The following is a 26,394-nucleotide window of genomic DNA, read 5'->3' on the forward strand; positions in this document are numbered from 1 at the left end:
TGTGTTTTGTTTGTTTGTTGTAGTATGGGGAGGAAGGTGTGTGTGTGTTTGGTTGTGTGGTGGAAGGTGTATTTGAAAGAGCGATTTTGAATTTTGGGGTTTTGGTATTTTGCATTTTCGGTTTTATAGTCTCGAGATACTGAAATTTGAGATTTCAGTATTTCGAGATTAGAAAGTGAATCCATATATATATATATATATAACAATATATCTTCAGCAATTTGCCGATTGTATGCACCCTACTACTTAATTTAGAGTTCAGACTTTCACAATTTATAGATTTTTTTTTCTGCCCTCTCACTCAGTCTCTCTCCAACCTGTTGCTGCCATACCTATCTGTTGTCCCTAATTTACAGGGAAGTCCCCAATTTTGACTCAAATTTTAGTTCTGTCCCTCTTAATCCTGCCTAAAACTGGTGACTTTTGGATAAAGTGTGGAAAAAGGCTGTAGGATACCCACTCTGTCTTTTTGGATCAACTTGAGTCTTTCAAGATACAACTGAACACCATGGTTTTGGGTGACTTTAACTACCCTAGCATTGACTGGGTGAATTACTCATGCTCAAACTCGCCTGCCCAAAGCTTCTTTGACTTTGTCAACTCCAAAGCCCTGGACCAGCTGGTTGACACCCCCACTAGGGGCAACAACATCCTGTATCTGTTGCTTACAAATATAGGAGCCCAGTGTAACAACCCCCACTGTGAGTTGATCCCTGGTGAGATCTGACCACAAATCAGTCTCATTTGAAGTAACTATCACACCTGACCACCACTCCCAACAGCAACTAGACCAAAAAACTTCTCCAAAGCAAATTATAACCTCTTATGGGATGGCATAAATTGCTTCACTGCACCTCTCCCTTCAAATGAAACCGGTAACTATGCCGAGCTCTACACCAGTGCCTTACACAAGCACCCATATAACTGTATTGACTTGGAAGTACCTGTTAGGACCAAAACAAGCTCTTCAAGGAAGAGCGAACCTGCCTGGTGAACAGCCACAATTAACAGGCTTTATAATAAAAGGAAGAAACTGCTGACTAAGAGTAAGAAGGATCTGGCTTTAAACTGGAGACACTCCCTCCTCAGCTTAAATAAGCAAATAAGATTTGAAGTCCACCAAGACAAACTTTGAATCCAAGTTAGCTTCCTCAACAAAGGACAACCATAAGGCATTCTTTAGTTACATCTGTAACCTAAAAGGTAAGGCCCAGATTTGCACCAAACTGGTAGTTAATGGTAACACATATACTGAGCTGCTGGACATTGCTAACCTCTTAGCTGACAGGTTTAGTGAAAACTTTACTCCCCTGTCCCTGCCATATGTAGCTCATGACATCCCTAGTACCTGTCCCCTACCTTGTATCTCTAAAGAGCAGGATGTAAATGCCCTCTCCAAGGCCAAAAACACAGCATCATTGGGACCTGATAACATCCTAGGCTGCGTCCTACATGGGCTCAAATAAGAATTAGCATCATCACTAGGTACTCTTTTCAATCACAGTCTAAGCATTGGCTTCATCCCAGATGAATGGAAAACAGCCACCGTTATCCCCTTGCACAAAGGTAGTGTTTCTACTGACCCCAGGAACTACAGATCTATTAGCCTGACTTGCGTTATCTGCAAAGCCATAAAGAGAATCATCATGGACCTTATCAACAAAGATATATGTAATCTCCAAACACTAGATCCTAGCCAATTTGAATTTGTCAAGGGAAGATCATACTTGTTAAACCTGGTGGACTTCTTCGAGACGGTCACCAGGCCCCTGGATAAGGGAAAATCTGTGCATACAGCCTAGCCAAGGCATTTGACACTATCCCTCACTCAGGCATCATTTACAAACTCCCCCTGCTAGATATCAACCCTTATATCATCGGTGGGTTGCAAACTGGCTCACTGATAGAACTCATACAGTCAAAACAGGGGACTCCACCTCCAACAACAGACCTGTTACCAGTGGCATTCAACAAGGATCAGTCCTGGGACCTCTTTTGTTTAGAATTTATTTCTCCAAAGTACAAGCTAAAACCAAGGGAATCCGCGGTGGTGGTGCTGCAGTAGCGTTGTCGCCTCACAGTCAGACGCTATCCGGTTCGATTCTCAGCAAGAGCGTCTTCTGTGTGGAGACATGCATGAATGGGCATACCTTCGTTGAAGGTTGTGCATCAGGGCTGGTAACTCGGCACATAAAAATCAACTACCAATCATTAGCAGACCGGAGTTCCGCTGTGGCAACCCCTAACCAGGAAAAGCCGAAAGACACAACAACAAGCTAAAACCAAGGGACTATGGCTAGCAAAGTTTGCTGATGACTGCAAACTGGGTACAGTCATAGAGCCTCCAAATGATGTCATTATCTTTCAAGAAAGTCTTACGCAAACAAATGACTAGTGCCAAAGTCATGGCCTCAAACTCAGTGCAAAAAATGTATGATCATCCCTTTCGGTAAGAGCGATGTTCCTGCAAATTAACACGTCAATGACAATACCCTAAGTACACACTCAGTGATGAGAGATCTGGGCAACCTTGCCTTTGATCAACATGTTTCCACAGTGGTAAGAAGGGCATTCTATATGGCTCATCTCATAAGTAAGGGCATTGCCTCGAGAAAAGGAGAAATTATCACCTCGATAATTAGGCCAGTAATTGAGTACAGTACCCTTTTGGCGTGTACCTTTCAAAGCACCTGCACCAATGGGAGAGTCCACAAAGGTTCCTCACAAGAAAAATTCAAGGTCTTCAGCAGCTATCCTATGTGGATTGACTGAAATCACTGTCACTTTATTCTTTTTCATACAGACTACTCAAGAGGTGATCTCCTCCTTACATATAAAGTGATCTCTGACCCTGCTTTATTGGAAATGCTGCACATCTGCAAGTCAAATGGCACATGGGTTACTCTCACTCTAAGGACCTAAACCTGCTGAAGGGACAGATTTGTCTTCCACAGGTTACCACACCTTTGGAACAGACTTCTACTTCATGTCAAACAGAGCATCTCACTGGCCCTCTTCAAACACAATCTGGACAACTGGATGGGTAACCATAAATTCACCCCGGGGGTTCCACCTGTGTCCCTCTTGCACAGGGACATTAGGTGCTGATTGTGGTAACAAGGGTAAATTTGGCTAGGCTTGTAAGAGCCCTCGGGCCATGAGCCTAGTAACGTCCTATGATCATATGAAATTGTGCTAAATAAATAATTCCCTGGATTTAACCAGGTTCAACAGTTGCAGTTGTGTTTGTTAGTGATGTGTGCTGTCAAGATCCTTTGAAAAAGAGGTAGGTTTTTGTAGTTTGTCTGGTAGGGTTTTCCATGCTACAAGGGAAGTTTTGTAGAAGGCTCTTTGTAGCTGTAGGGTCATTTCACTTCTTAGGTTATATTGGAGACTTCTGACTAGTAGTATGTATTTTTTAAGGTTGGCAGTAGCGTTCTGCTATTATTATTATTATTATTATTATTATTAGAGTGTTTAGTAAAAGTTTGCTCTTGCCTCAACTGGTACCTTTAGTTTTTTGTATGTTGTCACAGTGATGAATGAATATGAATCTGAGTATTTAGTTATTAGATATTTGAAGGGCACCAATAGTTTGCTGGGAATTTACACAGATTAGTAGAAGACCATACTTAGATATGGAATTGAGGACATTTGTGGCAATTGATGCTTGAGCGTCAATAGCAGGCTGGAGGGAAATTCCATAGGATGTTTTTTGTTGCTCTAGAACTTTGCCACCCACTTGTTCTACAAGTCTGCCAAAGGCTAGCCTTTTATCTAACTTAATCCCAAGATACCTTTGTTGGTCACTTGATGCTATGGATCTTCCTTCTGGATCCTTAATGTTTAGAGGCTGAGCTTACTCAAGTCTCTTCTGAATTCACGTACACCTTCCATACATTCTTCTGATTTTTACCTGTGGAAGAAAATCTGTTACCCACTCTTTCCATCTCGAAACAATTGTAAACTAATTCTTGTTGACACAAATGTATCTCTGCAATTATCAACATCTTTCTGCATTATTAGAGAATATTCTTCACAGCTAATTTCATGATGCTAAAAAGAGAAATCTGCATGGAGATATCCACCACTGTTAATTTTTGAAATGAGTATGAGTTATATATATTCCAACATGAATGCAGCCCTGTTTGTTATTTGTATGATTCAATAGCTCTTTCTTGAATCTAAGTGATGTTTCCACACACATTTATCGCTGTTAGTGGTATAATGAAATGAGAAAGAAACACTGTATACAAGATATTGCAATGTGAATGCGACCCTGTGCATTGTATGTAAATGTGTATTTTATTTTACTCCCTTTGACTTAGCAGAGGTGTTAATAATGTCCCTTTTCCTGTCTAGACAAACCTTGTCTCTAGTTTTATTTTGTGTTTTTAGATAGCTTCTTAACCATTTTTCATTAGACATAATTTGTTTTATAGGGAAAATATATTATCTTGTGTGGATAATAGTATATTGTTGCAGTTTGAGAGTGCTATTTTTTTATATGAAGGTTGTATGTCTGTTTCCAGCTGTGAGTTTACTGACTTTGGGAATGGTGCATGCTAGTATGAGTCTATGAGATATCCCCCCCCCCTTTAAATTTCTATACTGTAAGAAATGGACAATGGTCACTCATTGCAGGTGGGAAAATTTGTAGGACTTACAGGTTTATTTTTGAATAGGGAGCGTAATTTCTTAATGAAGTAAATAAGGGTTGATATTTCTCCTTTGGTTGTTAACTTGAGGCAGTCTTTCAGAAGTTACATTATCTCCAACTTTTATGCAGGATCTTTTTTTCTGGGTTACTGCATAGGAAGGTACTTTTTTTCTGCCAATTAAGTCCATAACAAGCTGGGAGCATCCTTTCTGATTTTCTCTGTGTGACCTAGATGGAGATTATCACAGAGTCCTGGATGGATGACAGATGTGGTCCTCATTTAACACTATTCCTTCCTTCAGGTCTCCATGTCATTCTCAACCTTAGGTAGGGTAGTATTGACAGTAGTGTGGGCATTTTTTCCACTCTGGAGCTGCTCCAGATGAATGCTGGAAGTTCCAACACCTTTCACTTTTCCTCAGTGCAAGAGTGAATTGTTGATTTCTCCTAGTATGTCACCCATCCGATTACCTGTAAGCATGTTTGCAATAGTTCTCTGAGCTCCTCAATGACATCTTACTGCATGAATGCCTTATTTGAATGGTCTTAGAATATTTCAGCATCTGGGTCAATGATGAGTCTAATGAATTTGTCATGGAACTTCTCTGCCTTTTAGAAGGTTTTGACTTCACTCTGAATATTAGCACTGCTATCCTTAAATTTGGACCCTTGGACTTTCTCATCCATGTAGATCTGGAGAGCAATGGTCTGGTGACTAAAACAGACATATGGTCCCATCATCACCTGGTACACTTCAATATGGGTCTATCACTCAATGTAGCTCAGTGCTGATGTGATCCATTGGAGACATTTGCAGTATACTCATAGTGACACATGTACTCCTATAAAGGATCAGCCCTAAATAAAGTCAAATAAAGTCAAGGCTGATAACCTGTAGTTGCTAGCTGCTGTAAATAGTACTACAATAAGCTTGTAGATGAGACTCTGTATATTATCAGTATAGTCTGAGTGCATTCCAGACCTTCTGTTTGATATGAGCCATCATTTAACTGTGAGTACCACCCTGTGTAGAGACTAGGATGGTGGTTGGAGTGAAAATAATGGAAGGCATACCTTCTCAAAGACAATTTATTTATTTTATTTATTTTACATTTGTTGATAGGGTTAATCCGACTGAGCTAAATAGCCCTTTTTCAGCGGAGGCCCGGAGAGAAAATCTCCAACAGATAAAATGAAAAAAAAATAAGCATAAGCAAATAACAGTATAAGCAGAAGAATACAAAAAAAACTTGAATGTAAACAATAACAAAATAATAAAAGTAAATCAGTAATGTAGAAATATAACAATAATTGGCAGTAGGCATACAGTACGAATTAACATCACAATAATTAACAGTAGACTCACTCATCTAAGTCATTGAATGAGAGTAATAAAGAGCATGAAGTTACCTCAGCAGAGTATAGCTGGTAGAACAGTTGGTAGAATTTACTTTGCTTAAAAAGCTTTAGTTTATTTTTATTATTTTCTTATTTAAATTTTATTTTTTTTATTTTATAAATTTTTTATTTTATTTTATTATTATTTTTATTATTTTATTATTTTTATTTTATTTTTAAGCTTTGCTTAAGGAGGGAGAATACAGTGGCAAGTCCCTTGGCTTTGCAGGTATCTTCTGGTAGCTGCTTTAAATTTGTTCAGTTTGCTTATAGGTTGGTACTAGGCTATCGGCCCTAGAGCCTATACAAGCTTAGCCATAACAATTCCCTGGATATTTCTTCCCACAATATTTACTTCCCTGGACCCCTGTCTAGCACGGTGACTGACGTGATCCCTGGGGTGAATTTCCTATCTTCCATTCAATCGTCAAGGTTCTTTTGAAGAGAGCCAAGGAGACGCTCTGCGTAACATGTATGGGGAGTCTCTGGGTCAGGAACCTATCCCTCCAGCATGTTTTGTTCATTGTAATGACAAGGTTTAGATCCCTGGAGCGTGTGGCTCTGAGGGATTGGGATTTCTTTAAGTGGAGCATGTCCAACAGCTCAGGGTTTGACATGGCCTTGTATGTTAAGCAGAGATTACCTCTGAGTAGACGATATGCCACAGAGTATAGCTGGAATTTTTTTAGATGGTCAGCATAGGGCATCTGCTTTAGGCCTGTGATTCTTTTAGTGAGGTAATTCTGCAGCCTTTCCAGCTGTTGCAGATGTTTTGTGAGGTACATGCCAAACGGGGCGTAAGGACCCAGGCACATGTGCTGAAAAGTGACAGATCATTTACAGCAAAAGGATTATATTAAGTACTTAGAAATCTATTTGGCATAATAACCTTTGGCAAATATAGTTAATATGCTAAACTAAAGAATGACTAAAACAGGATTTTTGAAAGAAAAATGGTTGCTTTAGAGTTGGAGCAAAGGGTTCAAAACTTTCAACTATTTTGTGCTGGCTGCATCACAGTTTGTAATTCACTGGCTTCTGGCAGACATTCTAAATGACTTTTAAAATGCTGCCTGAAATATGTGCGACTTCCTTTGTCATGAAGGCAAAGCTCAGGCATCATGAGAGAAGCTTATGTTGTCAAAGAAGTGGAAGAGCTTGATCTAGACACTCATCTATATTCTACCAAGCAGTGAAGCTGTAAGCATAAAGATTGTGTACTTACCGAATATGTGCCTGTAGGAAACAAAGTAGGAAATGTTATTTAGTTTAACTGGTGTTAGCCTCATTTCATCAGAGTTGTGTGGCTCTCTTATGGCAAGAGACTGCACTATCCTTATGTGATGGAGTTCAGGGAAGTGAATAAAGATATCCTTGTTAAAATAAAGCAAGACTTAAGTTGTACTTTAAATGCTGATACACATGACTGGAAACTGATTTGCCAATTCTTGCTTGAAAATTTCTGCACAACTACTTCTATACTCTGCGAAGGTTAAAAACAATGCTCCCAGATGCTGGCATTCATTACTTGGAGATGTCATGAGGAGTACTGTGTTCATGGAAGCACTTTCTGGCAATGTTCTAGTATGAATATTTTTAAGGAAGACGTGTCAAGTGTTGAAGTGAGTTCTACAGAACAATACTGAAATCACCAAGATACCGGTGTTAGTGGATTGTGACAAATAAATATATAGTACACAAAGAAAATTGAGTGGCAAAGTGGCTGAGAAATCTATTACAAAGAAATTAAAATCAAGAGTGATCCAGACAGTAAAAGACGTAACTGATACCACTGATGAAATGGACCAAGGGGAAGGTGTCACTGTCAAAAAAACTTCCTGGATTAAACATATAGCTAGACAGTTACTGCTGTGAATGTGTAAGGAAACATTACAGCAATAAATTACATTCAGAAATAAAGGTAAGGAAAATAAAAACATTTCCAGTTGTATAACCATTTCTGTTTCTCTAGCATCATTTTGTTTATGTATTAAAATGTTATTGCCTCTAGCTAGGTTGGATTGATATATTTATACATTCATTTACTATTATTGCTTACAATGATGTTAACCAACGTCTACTAAACATTTAAGATATTCACTTGTTTTGCACAGAGTCTTATTAGACTCCAATTTAGTATAATTTAAGTCTGAATTATCTGTTGTTAATGTTGTTTTCAATTGTTTTCGATTAGCTAGATGATGGGGACAATGTCTCTGTAGCAGCACCCAATAAGAGAAGAGAACCCAAACGACAATCTGCTTTAGATAGGAATAGAAAATGTTAATCATCAAAGGTTGGAAGCTAATCAGTATGAAGTAGTCTTGCCTCTCTTTTTTTTTTTAATGTCAGTGATGGTTACATGACTAATTCATAAATGCGAAATGATAAAGGACTTTTTTCTTTAAAGAACCAAATGACAAACGTAGGAGAGAGATGCTTATTAAGCAGCATACTACCTAGAAATCTCACTTAACAAGGCAACTTTTTATCCACTGAGATTCCTATCGTATCAAACTATCTGGATATGGTACTGGTGAATAGGATATGCAACCAAGCCTTTCCTACTACTCTGAGATTGATTTCTTTCTCAAAGTATGAGGAAGTTACCGACTCTTTTGTAGCTAGGTTTAACAAGGCTTTATAACCCTTCCCCCACATCACCCACTGTGCTCCCAGTGTGCCTGGTACAAATGTCCCATAATTCTGCTAGGTTAAGTTTGATTATGCAAACTTTAATAAAGTAATGAATGTGTTTTTTTTACTGCACCCAACCTGCTATGGGCTGGAAACATATCTCCTTATTCACTTATTTTCCAGATTGTCCGATCTTAGATGAGGACATTTTTTTTTTTTTAATTCTTCATTAAAATAGACCTTGATCAATCCAGTCCTTGTTGATCCAGGCATAATAGAAATTGACTATCCAATCCCCACCTTTTCTTTTATAGATATAATTACTGAGAAAAGCAGTATGTGAGCAAGTGTTCCATTTAGTATTTCATCACCTTTTTGCTCCATGTCAGTCTGCTTTTCAGCCTAAGTGGTGCACTAAGACATCCCTTATTTGGGTTGTAAATGATCTATTAATGGCAGCAGATATGCAGTTATATTCCATCTTGGTTCTCATTAGTCTCTATGACATATGACACTGTGAAATTTAGTATCAGGGCTCATCATGAGAGGTATAATTGTGGTTTGAGTGGCTTGCCTTTTATATTTTTGGCCATACCCAAAGGGGAATTTCTGGAGTTAATTCTTCCAGTGCTTTCCTTCAGAGTACAACTACCTTAGTATTCTGTCTTGGCATCTCTGTTATTCACTGTGTACATGTTGCCACTTAAAGATATCTCAAAAAGAAGGCAATATATTCTTATCAATCATTGTTATCAACCCAAATGACACATAGACCACAAACTCAGTGTGCCACTCAACCACAGCCCATAAGGCATAACAACGTACACAACACTCTAGTCATAAGTGACTCTATAGTCAGGCACACTGATGTTCCACTCACCAGGCTAAACAAGAAGAAAGTAACTGTCAGCTGCCAGGATCCACCACATAACGCATGCACTCAAGTCACTCCACAACAAGTACAAATATGACACTGTCATTGTCCATGTTGGTGTGAATGATCTGAGACGTACCTCCCTGGACTACATGAAAAGAGACATGGAGGAGCTCTCCGATCTTGTAGCCCAGGCAGGTATGACCCTAGCCCTGAGTAGCATCCTGCCATCACCCAGAATGATGCCACAGTACAAGAACAAAATGATTGACTTCAACAATTGGCTAAGTTTCTGGTGTCATTCTAAGGGGATCCAGTATTTGTCTGCTTGGGATGACATGATCGACAGACCACAATGCTTTGCCAGAGATGGCCTGCACCTGTCGCCCTTGGGATTCTGGATACAGGCTAAGGCTCTTGCCACCTCTATAGTGCCTTTTTTAGGCAAGGTTCAAATGACAAATTCACCACCGTAACAGGTACAAGCGAGTAAAATCTGAGGGTAATGCTACTCAGTGCTAGAAGTCTAAACCTCAAAATGCACTCACTCGAGGCACTCCCTAAAATGGAGAACATCGACATCTGTGCAGTGACAGAGACTTGGTTCAAAGCTCCAAAGAGTACCCTTGCATTACCAGGCAATAATTCATACCACACCTTTTGGCCACCTAACCCGGAATGAAGCACTAAAGGTGGAGGCGTCGTGTCCATATTCATTAAGGATATCTACACCTCCAGGCTAGTTGCACAGCATAATGCATCCAGGATTATCCAAGTGCAACTAACTCTGGGCAAGACTGCAATCCAAATTGTAGCTTGCTACAGACCCCCCACCATGCCCCAGGATTCCCACTCCTCATTTCTTGATACACTGGAAAGTAATAGGGTACAAACTAACACCCTAATAATGGGCGATTTCAACTAACCCACCATTAACTGGGAAAACTACTCATGTACCAAATCTTTTGCTAAACGTTTTCGGGAATTCATAAATTCCAGTGCCTTGGATCAACTTATTCACACCCCCACCAGGGGCAGCAGTATCCTAGACCTGGTCATTACCAACATGGGCAACCAGTGTTTCACACCAGAGGTCAATTCCTCATTGGTCAGATCCGACCACAAGCTAATCACCCTAGAGATCCACATCCCGCCCCCACCCCCAGTTAGGGAAACCACCGTAAAAAACTTCTCCAAAGCCAACTTCACACTTCTTAAGACAGAAGTGGCAAACTTCATGACACCCATGCAGATGGACAATAGAGGTACGACTGCTGAATCCTACACAAATGCACTTTATAAGCACTTACACAAGTGCATGGATCATGCTATCCCTAATAGAACCAAGATGCTATCCTCCAAAAAATGGAAGCCAATCTGGTGGTCCTCTGCCATAAACAAACTCTACAACAGAAGAAAGAAAATGTTGCAGAAAAGAGTAAAATCCCATGACTGGAGGAACTCCCTGGTCAACCTCAGTAAAAAGCTGAGATCCCTCATAAAATCCTCCAATGCTAGTTACAAAAACAAAATTGCCACTGACTCTATAGACAACCACAAAGCATTCTATAGCTATGTCAGGAATCTCGGTGGAAACACTCATATCTGCTCTGAGTTACAGCACAATGGCACTAAATATACAGAACCGACTGATATTTCCAACATCCTGGCAGATAAGTTCAGTGCTAACTTTATCCCCCTCTCACCCCCTAGAGGGCCCATCTCTATACCGGAAGAATGCAAAGTTCCTGTAATCACAGCTGCACAGGTAAAAAAACTCACTCTCCAAAGCCAAGAACACAGCATCCATGGGACCTGACAATATCCCAGGCTGCATTCTACATGAACTACAGAATGAACTGGCACCCTACCTAAGTACCATGTTCAATCATAGCCTCACCTCAGGCTTTGTGCCCACTGAACGGCGCACCGCGATGGTTATCCCACTCCACAAAGGGGGAGCCACGATGGACCCCAGGAACTACTGCCCCATTAGCCTGAAGAACCTGGTCTGCAAGGCCATGGAATGTATCATCATGGAACTCATAAACAAAGACATTGGTAATCTCCAAACTCTGGACCCTACCCAGTTTGGATTTGTAAAAGGCAGATCATGTCTCCTAAGTCTGAATGACTTCTTTGAAACAGTCACCAAAGCCATAGATGAGGGTAAGGTGGTTCACACAGCTTATCTACATCTTGCCAAGGCTTTCGACACCACCCCCCACTCTGGAATTATAGATAAGCTCACTAAACTAGGTATAAATCCCTATGTCACAAGATGGGTTGCCAACTGGCTCTTGGACAGAACCCACACTGTGAAAGTAGCAGACTCCAAATCCAACTTCAGACCAGTGACAAGTGGAGTACCACAGGGTTCAGACCTGGGTCCTCTCCTGTTTGTATCTACTTCTCTGAAGTACAGGCTAACACTGAACGTCTTTGGCTAACAAAGTTTGCAGATGACTGCAAACTAGGAGCCATAATCAAAACTCCTAACGATGTGGACATACTACAAAAGGGCCTCACTGAGACAGATGCCTGGTGTCAAAGCCATGGCCTGAAGTGCAATGCCAAAAAGTGTATTGTCATCCCCTTTGGTAAAAACTCTGTACCCATGCACTATCACATAGCTGGTAATCTACTTAACGCTGAAAATGTGATGAGACTTTGGTCACAGGTGGACTGTAGTCTCTCCTTTGATAATCAGATCACCACAGTGGTCAGGAAATCCTTCTATGTGGCTCACCACATCAAAAAAGGTTTCTCATCCAGAAAAAAAGAGGTCATTGTTCCCCTCTACTCATCACTCATTAGACCCATTATAGAGTACAATGCCCTTTTTGGTATGTACCTCACAAGACATCTACAACAACTGGAAAGGCCACAGATTCACCTCACAAAGAGGATTACTGGCCTCAAACAGATGCCCTATGCAGGCCGTCTAAAAAAAACTCCAGCTTTACTCCGTCGCATATCACCTACTCAGAGGCAGTCTCTGCCTAACATACAAAGCTATGTCAAACCCAGAGCTGTTGGACATGCTCCACTTAAAGAAATCCCAATCCCTCCAAGCTACACGCTCTAGGGACCTAAACCTTGTCACCACAATAAACAGAACATGCTGGAGGGATAGATTCCTGTCCCAGAGACTTCCCATACTCTGGAACAGATTACCTATCTGTCAAACAGAGCTCCTCATTAGCACTCTTCAAGAAAAATCTTGATGACTGGATGGGAAATAGGAAATTCACCCCAGGGATCACTTCTGTGGCTCTGCTCGACAGGAGCACAGGAGAATAATTTTCTTGGGTGGCGAAAGCCAGGGTACATTTTTCACTAGGCTTATATTGGCCCTAGGGCCAGTAGCCTAGTGCCTACCTATGAACCTATAAGATGATATAGAACTCAACTTCCTCAGTACTCAAGAGTTTTTAACACATTTTGCTGCCTTTAAATACTGTATGGAGTTCAGCTGATGGCAAAATGTCAACCTAACCTCAACCTTACTAACAATGAGGAAATTCTAATTCAAGCCATCATCCCTGCATTGAATCTCCTCTCATCTTCCTTAATTATATACTGGGAGGAAGAGACTGGAATATGTGTCACATCTTCATTATCTGGGGGTGCTTGTTAATGACAAGCCAATGCCTAAAGACCATTTGCCTCTGTCAAGACATCTTGTTCCAGCTTAAAAATCTTGTCCAGATCAGGCAGTTGATACCATTATCCAACATAGTGATGGTGACGATGATTCATGTCCTGGAGTTATCTTAATTGGACTATTGCAACACACTACTTTATGGATGGTGAACTTGCTTGACTTATAATAAGTGTAGAATTCAGGCAAGGGTCTTAGTCTAAACATCATGCAAATGCCATACAACACCTGTCTTATTGGAGCTGTACAGGCTATTGATTGCAGCAGGGTGTGTCTGTAAGATCTTTACACTTACCTTCTGAGCCCTGCATTACCTGCACTCTCCCTAGTTGAAAAGTTGCTGGTTCCCTGTATCTGAGCAAGGCACCTTGGGTTTTCAAGTAAGGAGCTGATGACTTTTCCAAAGGTTTGCCCTGAGTTTTCTGGTAGGTCACCTTTTGGCTTGATATACTTGGAATTGCATATCTTCCATGGTTTGGGTGTGTGGATCTGAGGTTAATGTAATACGTCCCTAAGTATCACCCGTTTGAAAGGTTCTGTCTAAATCACATAGAGTGAATATTTCGCTTTTACTTTTTGTATTACATTTTAATTATTTAGTTATTTATTTTTCCTTCTTGAACTTTTTTAAATCTGCCTTTTTTAAAAACACTGTTCGTATTTTGTCTTCTTCTAAAATGTAATAGCCTTACGTGTATAGGCATTCAAACATACTAATACATAGATTGTGTGATTTGTACTTGAATTAAAGAATATGTACCTGACAAAAATCACTGTAAGAATAACCACTGTGCTCTCTGGGCACATTGCTGTACATGATTACAAAGTTTTATTTACATTCTTGATGCTTAAAAGCCCTTAGCATGTGAGTATGAAAAATGTTTATTCAGATTTAGTATAAATGAAATGTTTTTAAAGCTCATATTGATGGCTCTGTAGGTTAATGATTAAAACTTCAAGAAGCCTTTGTAGTTATGAACTGCATGTGAAATTCATTTTTTTTTGTATCTGAATTTTTCTTTTGAATGATAAAATTAGAAAATGAAAACTAACATTATGGACCATAGTCAGAAAAGCTGTGCTATTGCAGAGACTTTGTATCACTGATGTTCAAAGCCCCATCTGAATCATAAAACCCTTCTCATTCGATAGAGCAGGAATGAGCAAGTCTCCTTGCATAATTCCACTCCACTGCGTCCCAATAATTTGCCCTTGTGATAAAACCTGGCAGTAGTACATTATGCTCTGGGATCCCTGGTGTAAACACTGGTGTAATAGCCATGATTGTAACCATCCCACTCCATCTCCTCTGCTGCATCTCCACTGCACAGCACGGAAATCCCTACCAGCAGCAGAGTCCCATACAATACAGACAAAGTTGCTATTTCTCACTACAATGCTCTGCCTCCCAATGATGCAGGTGAGCCCTCACCAGTGAGAGCTCACACAGCACCATGTCCAGCTACTATGATAATATAGTTAATAATCCCAGCTCTGTATGCATATCATATGAGTGTAATTCATTGTTGATTCACAGTCATTCATGCTGGTGGTGTACAGTGCTACTATGTAAAGTACTTGAATACTGCATAGCATACATTGTTAAGTAGCTACTGTGCATGCTTGATAGGACAACCAATACAGTAAGCAACAACCTTAGTGGATAACAGTGGGTAGTGTTACCAGGCTATATAGAGCTACCTCCAGTCCTGATCGTATGTGACTGGTACACATTAGGATTCCAGGACTCCTGTTTGACATTTTAGAAAATGGAACATTGACTGCACACCTCCAAAGAGTACCATAATCCATTTCTTTGAATCTCTGTTTAATGTGGTAGTGAACTGAAGATAATGTATAAAATGTTATTATGATTCTGTGCACTATTTTTGTGAATACCAGGGCCTGATTCAGTTACTTTTTTATTTTACATTCTCTTCTGTATTCTTGAGAACATCAGTGAAAACAGTTTTACGTAGGCTAGCCTACTTACCTGGTCAACAAATAAATGAATAAATGAGATAAAATAAGATATAAATATGAATAGCACCGGGTACAGATGTTACTGAAAGAAGAACAAACAAAATAATCAAGATATTAAACTGCAAAGCCCCCATATCAAAGCAAGGAATACAATAAAAAAGGATACACAATAAAAACTTACTGCAATTCCATACCCAAACTTTGCCCGTCAGGTTTCACTGATGTAGTACATTCCAACCTTAAGTTTCACCTTCACCCAGCCATGCTATGAATAATTGCTTTCAAGCAAGCTTCTCTCCCCCTCATCTTGGAAAACACTGTCTGCAATTGTCATGTTACAGAATGATCCCTTTCTTACTAATTGCAACACTACGGTCATCTGAGCCAATGCATATTCATGGACAACATAATTTATAGAAAGTTGCTGCAGATTTTGTCCTTAATAAATGAACATTTAGCATGCACATATGTTCCATTTAGTAATGTGCTCCCTATAATTTTCAAATACTGGCTGATATAACAAGTACGTGTTGTACTAATGGATACATTTTCTTACTATTTACCCATTAACTACCTTTTACATGATAACATTAGTTATCCAAACTAGCATTCAATGTTCCACACATTAAAACTTTTTTATACTTTCCTTCTAACACAAAACCTAAATAAATACACTGAAACGTAAATGCAAATTCATTATGCCAAAAATAAATTATATTAAAATACAGAACATAACAGTGACATGTCATCATACCAGGTGATCTCTGTTGAGGTCTTCTGACATGTTTTACTGTTAGGATTTTGTCTTCAGCTTGGCAAGCTCTAAGTTTTCGTTTAATGTCTATACTCACAAATATGAGAAACTCCAGCTAGTACACGTCATGACATCATGAGCCAGGGTAGGAGGGTACACTATGTGCTTGTACTTCTCAGCCTGACACCCCCATATGCTAACCTTCCATATCTTGAAGCTAAAAATATGAAAGTGTAAGATCATATACTTTCCCAACATTTAGGAAGAGGCATCTAAAGAAGCTGGAGGGAGATGTCTCGTAAAAAAGGACAATGGCAAGAGAGGAAAAGGAGCCACAGTTAAAGTTACGCTCGCAAATCACCTAATGTAATGAGTGCTTATTGCTGTGTGTTATTTCAGATAAGTTATGTCTGACTCTAGAAGCCTTCTGCAGTGGACTGAGGTTGGGGGAAAAAAACAAAGCAGTAAGAAACCTAAGTCTTCCTGAGAAGTCACAGCCAGAAAAGACAAACATCATGGTCTCAAAAGAGGCCCAGCTTTGATATGATACTACTGGACTTCCAGATGTGTAATAGTACTGACAGAATAGGGACTGTTGAAGCTGTATACATGAGGCATAGATTGCCAGTCAGTAGCCTGTATGATACAGAGAAGAGGGATGAGGCTTTGGGATGGTCTGCATAGTTTTTACAATTCTGGCCTTTGATTTTTAATGAAAAAGCATTGTGGTCATTCTGGTTGTGGCAAATGTTTAGACAGGTACATACAGAAAAGGCATTATATATTGTGCCTTTCCTAATGAGTGCTACGTACAGTAGATTGGTTACGGTCCTGGATATGGATGCAATACCTTTAGATACCAGTTGTACATAGCCAGATTTAGGTACCAGTGAACCCAGCAGTCGCTGGTGGCCCCCAACCACAGCAAGTTACCTTATCCTGATATTTTGCTACATGTCTGTCAAACCAACAAAAGCTAGTATAGCATTCTTGTATACTCAATAAACCACATGGATAACTCTTATTTATACCTCCTACAAAATTCAAAGATATTTTTGGTTGTAGTAAGTGTTTTATCAAGTAACAGGCATCAAAATTCTGTTAAATATTTTACCACTGACATAATGCCGGTGGGCTTAGTTAAATCCTGCTGTTGGACATTTTCTCCACTTGCTATAGCCGTGGCTGCAGGGGGCCCCCATTAATCATCCTTGACTGTGTGGGGGCCCCACAAAAGCTGCTGCAGGTTGGGGAAAAATAAGAAAGAAAAATGTATTAATTTACTAATTATGCTCTTATGACCCTGTTAGGATGAAGTTGATAATGAACATGAGCAAGGTATGCCCTAGAGAGATCAGCAGCCCAGAGTGACTTATCTTGGTGCAAATTTTGGATTTTAAGAAGAGCTGATACTTCTGATAATCAGGGATGGTTTTCTCTTTTAGGGAGTTTTATAAATACTAGCATAACACCAGATAGTATAACTCTCAATTCCTTTACTTAAGAATTCAGTGCAATCCCAAAAATAATAGAATAAAGTCTCAGAATCAGGACTACATTTTAAATATTACTCTAATGCACTTAAAATTTTAATAGAATAACACCTTTTGCATCAACACGTATTTTTGGACCATAAGTATAAAACTCAGATGTCTGGATTGACTGTTTGTAATCCTGAATGATTTACCAGCAAATCAAACTTTTTGCGAAGGAGAAAGCAAATGTATGAACAAAATCAGGGAATGTCTGTGAAATCAGGGACAGTGACAGGTATGCATTACTGCCCAATGAGATAAATAAGTGACTTACCCTGCTGCTGTCTGACAACTACTAAACAGCAGTCACTGATTTGGTGTGGCAGTGTCAGTGTTGGACACTGTATTGTTATTTGCTGAAATAACTACAAAACTAGGAATGCTATGGCCTATGCTTGTGTGTATGTAAAAACTATCACTGATTTTTGTATGTGCATGTTCCCAATAATGCCAGGATACATACATTATTCTTCTGTGTATTAGTAAAAAAAATGTACTTAAGTAATTATATTCCAAAAGTAAGACATAAGATATATCACAGAAAATTCAGACATTTAGATCTTCTTGGAGTCTGGTGGCCCCCACTCAGCAGACTGTATAAATGGATACTGGGGGCTTCCTTAATCATCCTTGACTCTGTGGGGACCCCCACAAAAGCTATTGCTGATTGAAGAAAATAAGGACAAAAAATGTATCAATTTTCTGATTGAGCTGTTTAACTTGAACAATGCTGAGATGTGAACCTTTTAGGATAAAGCTAATAGCCACTGGTTTCAACCACAGGCATTCTAAAACCAGCCCTGCTCAAATGTGTGTGTGTACAGAAAGCTGCTGGGAATCTGGGGATTGTGTGGTTATTACAACTTTAATTTTCATCAAGGTCAAACCTTAGAGGTGTGCACGTGAAGTCATTGTAGCTTGTGATTGAGCTGAGGACAGTGTGGTTATTGTTTATTTACTTTTCTCACAGACCTCAGAGGTGTAGAAAGAAGGTTACTATAGCTTGTGTAGGGGTGGTGTACTGTCTAGGAGCAAGAAATTAGAATATATTACTGAACTCATACTCACGATCACACATAAGGCACATATACATGGGGCTGACTTTGAGGGTTGGGGTCAGGAAGCATGCTATGTATACATATATCAGCAGTCACTTGAAATATATGGCTAAGGCAATTTAAACCTCTGCTTAGTCTAACACCAGAGGGATGTATAGGCAGTGACTGTCTTTTGTGTGTGTGTGTGTGGGGGGGGGGGGGTTAGGGAAGGAGACAGTATTCCCAGATAAGACCTATGTATTTCCACAACTGGCTTGTTAGTTTATTGTGAGCTACTATTTTGTCAGCTTTGAACATTAAGCCTTAGGCACGACTTATGGCTTCCTTGAAAGAAAAAATAAGACTGAAATTCTTTTCTTGTTCATGATTTTTGTTTAGGCCACCATTGAAGTAAAATGCTGAGGAAATGCTCTAAAATGCATCCCAGGGCGCATATATAACCCCTATGGCTTTGGCGGCACCTGCTTAATTGAGTTATTTCCTAAATGGTTATTACTTTGCTATCTTGGTCAGGAAAGGAGTGCTGAAAGAATGCAAAAAAATAAAGCTGAACAGCAACAGTGAATTTCTTTCCTTAATAATAATTTTTGTTCACGCCATTACTGGATGAAAAGGTTGTGTGAAAAAAAAAAAAAAAAAAAAAAACCTTTAAAATGCACTTCAGAGCATATAGAAAGTTATGGCTTCTTGAAAAAGCTGAGAGTAAGTCAAAATGTGAGAAAAGGAAGAAAAAAGTAATGTGCATGGTATGGGGAGCCCAAAAGGGGGTGGTGCATCAGAGGAGAGGACTGGAGGGTGTGCGGGGGGTGTTTCTAACAGTAGGCCTAGTCATGACTTCATTTAAGTCCAGACCTGTACATATAGTTGTTGTAATGTATCATTGTTGCAACTAAATGCCATTAACTCAATGCCAAAAAGTGCATTGTCATTCCCTTTGGGAAAAATTCGATCCCCATGAACTCCCACATAGGCAGTAGTCCAGTAAACACCGAAGGTGTGATAAGAGACCTTGGGACACAGAGTGACAGCAACCTCTCCTTTGATAAACACATTAGCACTGTAGTCAGAAAGTCCTTCTATGTGCCACATCTCATTACAAAAGGTATCTCAGCCAGGAAGAAAGAGGTCATAATCCCTATCTACTCATCCCTCATTAGACCTATTATAAAATACAATGCCTCATTTGGTATGTACCTCACTAGACACCTACAACAACTGGAAAGGTCACAAAAATACCTCACTAAGAGGATCTTAGGCCTTAGACACATGCCCTATATGGACAGACTCAAAAACCTCCAGCAATACTCTGTCACTTATCGCCTACTTAGAGGCGTTCTCTGTTTGACCTACAAAGCCATGTCTGACCCAGAGCTGCTAGATATGCTACACCTAATAAAATCCCAATCCCTCCATGCCACATCTTCCAGGGACTTAAACCTCTGTACCACAATAAACAGAACATGCTGGAGGGACAGGTTCCTAACCCAGAGACTTCCCATACTCTGGAACAAACTTCCCATTCACGTCAAGCAGAGCACTTCACTGGCCCTCTTTAAGAGAAATCTTGACGAGTGGATGGGCAATAGGAAGTTCACCCTGGGGATTATTTCAGTGGCTTTACTTGACAGCGGCACTGGGAACTAACTTTGGGTGGCATGATGCCAGGGAATGTTCTTGGGCTAGGCTTATATAGGCTCCAGGGTCATTAGCCTAGTACACGCCTATGAACTGTAAGTGGCCCCTTTGTTAGACAGGTCAACAAAGTGTGGTATATAGGCCTGTTGTAATGTAACAGCTTGTAGCTAAGGTATGTCTGTGCGTACTTGCAGCACAAACTAAAAGGTTTCTTAGGAGGTGTGGCATTGACAGGATGATACTTATACTGGAAGTGCCTAGGGGCCCCCAACTTGACTTTTACTGGGGGCCCCAAAAATGCTAACACTGGCCCTGCAGTTGTATGAGGAAAAAGGACTTCCTTATCACAGTGCATATGTAGTGATCAAAGGACAAATTGTTGACATAGGTTCCCAGAAACATAACTATGGGATCAGTGTTCAGAGGTGTGATGTCAATGTGATAGTTACAAGGGAAGTTTTTCAGAAGGATATAATTAAACACTTTTTGGCATTTAGTTTTAGTCCATGGTTTTGACACTTGCAACTTCTTCAAAATAGGCCATCTTGGAGGATACTGGTGTCCTCTGTGGAGTTTATGATGGCACCAAGTTTGCAGTCAGCCACAAAACCTTAACATTAGCTTTGACCTCCGATAAGTAAATGCCAAGGAGGAGCGGCCCAAGGACTAAACCCTGGGGTACACTGCTAATGGTAGGTTTTTTTTGGAGGAGGTAGAGCCACCCATACTAACTTTCTGGGTTTAATTTGTGATCCAGTTTGCTATCCAATGAGTTACATGGAGATTAACATTTAACAGGGAGAATAGGATGGTGTCGAATATGCAATGTGCACTGTTTTGCTCTTGTCCATTGCTTCAGTAACTTTTTCAAAGAAATCAGCCAGGTTAAGGAGGCAAGACCTGCCTTTAACAAATCCAAAATAAGTTGGATTGAGAATCTGTAGATTACTTGTATCCGTATTTATTAATTCCATAATAATCCTTTCCAAGGCCTTACTGAAGAGACTGGTTAGATTTATGTGTCTGTAATTACACAGGTCCATTTAAACTCTACCTTTATGTAAGGGAATAACTGTTGCTGTCCTCCATTTATCCAGCACAAAGCCTGCTTTGACGCTGATATTGAATAGTTTCTGTTGGGAATCAATAAGTCATGTTTTAGGCTCAACACTAGGCAGACTGGTATGTTATCTGGCCTCCTAGATGTAGTGCTCATGGGCTTAGATAACACCTAAATCTTCATGAATGGGGAAATCAGTGACCATATTACCAATGCCTAAATATTCACAGTAGGGACATTTTTGAAGCAAATACTAAATGCAAACGTACATCTAATGAAATAATATTTAACATCTTTCAGTGGGTGGTTCAATCAATACCTGATAGTTGAATACAATACAGTTCTTAGTATACCTGGAAAAGGCTTGTAAGCCCTTAGTTTCCCAGAGTAAAAGAGTTAAAAGTATTGGTCTGTCTTTTGAAATCATGTATCCAATTTGAGTAAAATTTAACTAGGCTGTATATGTTCAAGGTATAAAGGATTCTGTTTGCTTTGGATTCTGCCCCTACAAAGTATAAATGAGATCAGTGGACTGATTTAAAACAGTTCTGGCATCTGTTTTTGAAGGAAATGAAGGTAAGTCTGCAGGGATACCTATTCCTTATGAAACAGGGTTCCTTATAGATAAGGGCCTGCAAACCAGAAATCCTATGAGCATAGGTGATGACCACTATGAAACATGACGTTCAACATATAACTTTGAATCTGTGAAACTTGCCATTTGGAATGAAGGACAGGCGTGCCTGTCTATCACGCATTTCAAGTCCCAGAGAGAAGAAAGGTTCTTCATCTAATGATGCAGAACCCTTTAAGGAGCTACATGAAGCATTGGTACTGAAAAACATTTCTGCCACCCATAGTGTCATGATAAGAAAAGATGCCTAAGACAAGCTAGTTGACTATGGAATAACTGAGAACCAAGTTTTACAACTGTCTGAGGTAAGTCAGGATTACCTGCAAACTGACTTGCTGAGGCAGCACGGGATGCCTTTCCTCCTACATGGAGAATGTTGCCTACTTAACAGAGTATTATCTGATGACTGGAAGGCTTTCCTGTGGCTTTGACATTCTCCAAGAATCAAGCTGAAAAGTTTGGTATCAATACAGGATCTAAACAAGAAGCCATGGCCTGAGACTGATTTACATGATACCCCATCTGAGTTGGACTTAGTTGTACTAAGATAGTTTTCTGTAAGGATATACTTGACAGCCTGAAAAATACTCTTCTGAATTACAGGGCAGTGAATACTGTGAAATTTTCAGAGAGTTAGTCTTAGATGGAATATAGAAGAATCATCTCTGTATTGAAAGGAAACACACCCACTATTATCTCCACTTTGGCCTGCTGAAATGAGAACAAGGGAGCACTGTGTGATGAAAAGGTCAAACTTCATGGTAATGCCACACTCCTAGCAGATCCTTACTAAACAGGATTCCTAAAGCCTCAGTTCCAGTACAGGGCTGGAGATGTGACTGAGACAGTCCATCGTTCTCTTATCCTGGGATCTGAACAGCTGTGAGAGAAAGGTTCTTCTGTCTGTGGCCTTCTGCAGAACTGCATCATTTCATCTACACAGAGGCTGTGAATACCTACCATCCTGCTTCTTCATATACCACACCATGACTTGTTAACTGAAGCAGGAGTCGATCTGGCTTCAAATCACCTTCCAAAGCTTTTAGGGTGAAAACCGTGCCCTAAACTCCAAATAGTTTATGCAAAGTCTTCACTCCTGAGCATTCTGCTTTCCAACAAGACCCATATAAGCTCCCAAACCATTTATCAAGGTGATAATCAAATGGATCTGTGATGTGTTGTACTGCCACAAGACGAAAGTGCTTAGATCATGTTTTAAGTTTTATGAACTTTTAAAGAGTGATCAATAAAATTTGGATTTTTGATGTTTCAAGGTATGCATTGTGCTGTGGAGTTATTTAAGGGCTATCATTCTCACAGCCTAGTTCAGAGATCATTTCCTTTGGTGGTTAGTAAGATTTGAGAAAAGTTTAATAAGAGTAATGAGATATGTGTTATAGCATGAGAACTATGCCCAAAGTGAAATTATAGATTTGCTAGATATATATGTTAGAAATATGTATACTGCAGGAAGATGTGATGAGGAGACTGAATAGGATATAAGGCAATTTGGGAAAGAAGCTTTAGATAGTTTAGAAAAGATTATAAATATACACAAATTACAAAAGGAATTAAAACAGATTAATGTGGCATCACTACCAGGATTAGAAGGCTTCAATTATAAAATGTATAAATGCCTGGGGAAAAAAGTATTTGTAAACATTCTGAGTGAGTGAGGAGATTTGTATTTATCTGTGAATGACATTTGTGAAGGTGTAATAAAAACTGTCTGGAAAAAATTAGTCAAAAGATATTTATCACTTGATACCAATAGCTCTGAATACTATGAACTACGACCCGTTAAAGCAAATTAATATAAAAGAGATTTGATAAATGTTTAAAATAAGTCATGGTGGAAGGATTATATGGGATTAATAAAAGGCAAAGTCAAGAAGTATTGTAGTTAGCAAAAAAGGTAATAAGTGTGTTTGATATGTAGATGGAGGCTAAAATAACATATGGGACATGACTAAAACTTTTGATATAGTAGAACATAGTCAGTTATGGAAGGTAATGCAGTTTTTGGAGTTAATGGAAAAGTCCTACAATTATATACTGCACATGAAAAAATAAGGACAGAATATTATTAAATAGAATGTTAAGTGAAAGACTTGATATCAGAAGCGGGGGTCCAGCAAAGGTGTTCAGTTTGCTATCTTAATGAATGCTATATCAAAGCAAATGAAAAAAGAATTTAAGCAAAGAAATGACTGTGAGATTCCAGTTATGATTTCTTACACAAATGATGTAGTGTGAATTGCAAAAAAAGTGATAACAGAAATAAGAAGGTTATTAGGAAAGATAAGGTTAATACTGAATAAAGAAAACGTAAAGGATGGATGGATAATAAAATAGGTAGGGCATATTTTCATTCACAGAAGTGTCAGTGTTAGGAGTTAAATCTGGAAAGAAAAATAACCGAGGAGCAATAGGAAAATATTATGGAGGAGATTAAAGAAATATCAAGATTATAGAATGTACTTATTTATTCGATTAATTCTTTAGTATTAGGAAATTGTGTTATATATGCATGGTGTTTGTTTTTCCTTGGAAAAAAGAAAAAGAGTTATGGTAGGTGATATTTTGTCAATAATATGGGGACTAAGGCTAAATCCAATTAAGGGAGGTATTCTTTATATTGAACAAAGGGGGTTAAGTTTGATTAATCCAGTAGTACAAACTGATTCTTTGAATATGTTCTTGGTATTAAAGAAAACAAATAGCCACAGGGTTTGATCATTAAGATTGTAAGAATATAAATAATTCTGAAATACAATGACAATAGGAAAAAGAGTAAAATACAGTTATGAAATATGAGAGTGGGAGGTTGGCATAATGGTTAAGGTGTTTACCTTACAGACACAAGATGCGGGGTCTGATTCTCACATGGGGTAATTGGCTAGGCTTAAAATGGCCCACAAGGGCAGTTAGCCTAGTACTAATCTATGAACCTATATCGAGCTAAGATGCAACTGCAGAAAATAAGAGGTATAATGGTGAAAGATCATAAAAGATGTTATGCAAAAATAATGAAATAATTTTATTATATGGAACCATGGAAAGATTTGGGTGATGTAAAAGAAGCTATAAGAGAACACAGAATAAGGTTTGGCATTTTTTACAGGACAGGATTTTTATGGAGAGTAGACTAAGATAAACTTTTAGTTAGCAATATATGGCTATAAAGTAACATTAGAAAGACTGCATTATGACTACAAGGAGATGGAGACATCAGAATGTAGATTCTTAAAGTGGAAAAGCTCAAAAGTTGTAGGATTGGATATTTTTTAAAAGTGGCTTATATGTGATGTTAATATGAAGATGATATATGGTTATTATAAAGGTACTGCAAAATAAGATGTGACAAAAATGGATGTTAAAATGTTTGCACTATTCTGTGAACATGGAAGGCAAGAATGGGAGACATGCTCTATAGCAAAAAGTGGGTGCAATCAGGCATTATTAGTAAACTCAAAAAAGTGTTTGTGGAGAAAAATGTGGGGGGGTAATAATATAAGTGAAGTGGTGACAAAAAGATACCAGTGTCTGTAAATTGTGAAATCTTTTTGTAAATACTTAAATATGTGAAAATGTAAATAGATGAGCATGTACATCTGATTGTAAAGATGTAAATAATGACACAGGACCTCTGCCATGGGATCTTTTATAACCACCTCAGTTATTATAAACTCAAGAAGGTAGGGCCTTGGTTTTATGACCATTCAAAGGATGGCACACTCAGGAGTGCAACGTCCCCCTTTTGCTGCACGTCAGTGTCAGTACTGGAAAACATCCAAGCACCTGGGGTATGAACAGAATCCACAGTCTTCTGATCTTTCAGCATCAAAGGAGAGCATGCTACCTGTTAAACAACTGACACTGTAATGTAGTGCAGAAGAACATGACACAATCTCTCTTCAGCCTGATTTATTGATTCCTGTAAAAACTGAGGGAAGTCCCAGGTGCTGCTACATGATCTCCACTGGGAGGCACAGTGGATCTCTTTACATAAGCTGAATGAGTGTATTCTTGCTCCAAACTCATGAACAAGGGTAAAGCAATGTAGAATCTCTGAGACATCCCCCCTAGTGTGTTTTTTTAAGAATCTGATGCTCTTAGTCCTTAAGTTTTTTGTTTCTCTCTACCTCCTGCAAATAGCTCAGTTTAGGGCCTAGTACTTACAGCACTGCTTCCTGTTTTCCCAAACAATAGAGCTGGTGGAGGTCCTAACTAATGATATAAAAACTGCAGAAATACTTCACAAGTTTTGGCATTTTTGGCATTGAACACTGGAACTTTGTATTGCTGTATGTCAGATCTGATATCTGAAACTTTGCAAGCAGTAGAAAAGAAATACTGAATGAACACTCCTAACCCTGCACTTAAGTTTGCAACATTTTCTGGCCAAAGGTACATACAACCCTGCTTATGAGATCAACACAAAATTCAGAGTTTTCCTGAGAAGGGATATCAGAAGAGGAAATCCCATCAGTCACTGCTTT

The 26,394-nt window shown here is 39.1% G+C and overlaps 1 protein-coding gene across 1 annotated transcript in view; it reads left to right on the plus strand.

Annotated features, from left to right (window-relative positions):
- Positions 1 to 26,394, plus strand: part of LOC122789702 — a 267,518-nt gene that overhangs the window by 39,742 nt on the left and 201,382 nt on the right. The gene's annotated exons all lie outside the window — the stretch shown is intronic.

This window comes from Protopterus annectens, chromosome 15.part0, assembly GCF_019279795.1.
Source record: "Protopterus annectens isolate FY-2018-M chromosome 15.part0, PAN1.0, whole genome shotgun sequence".
Lineage (NCBI taxonomy): Eukaryota > Metazoa > Chordata > Ceratodontiformes > Protopteridae > Protopterus > Protopterus annectens.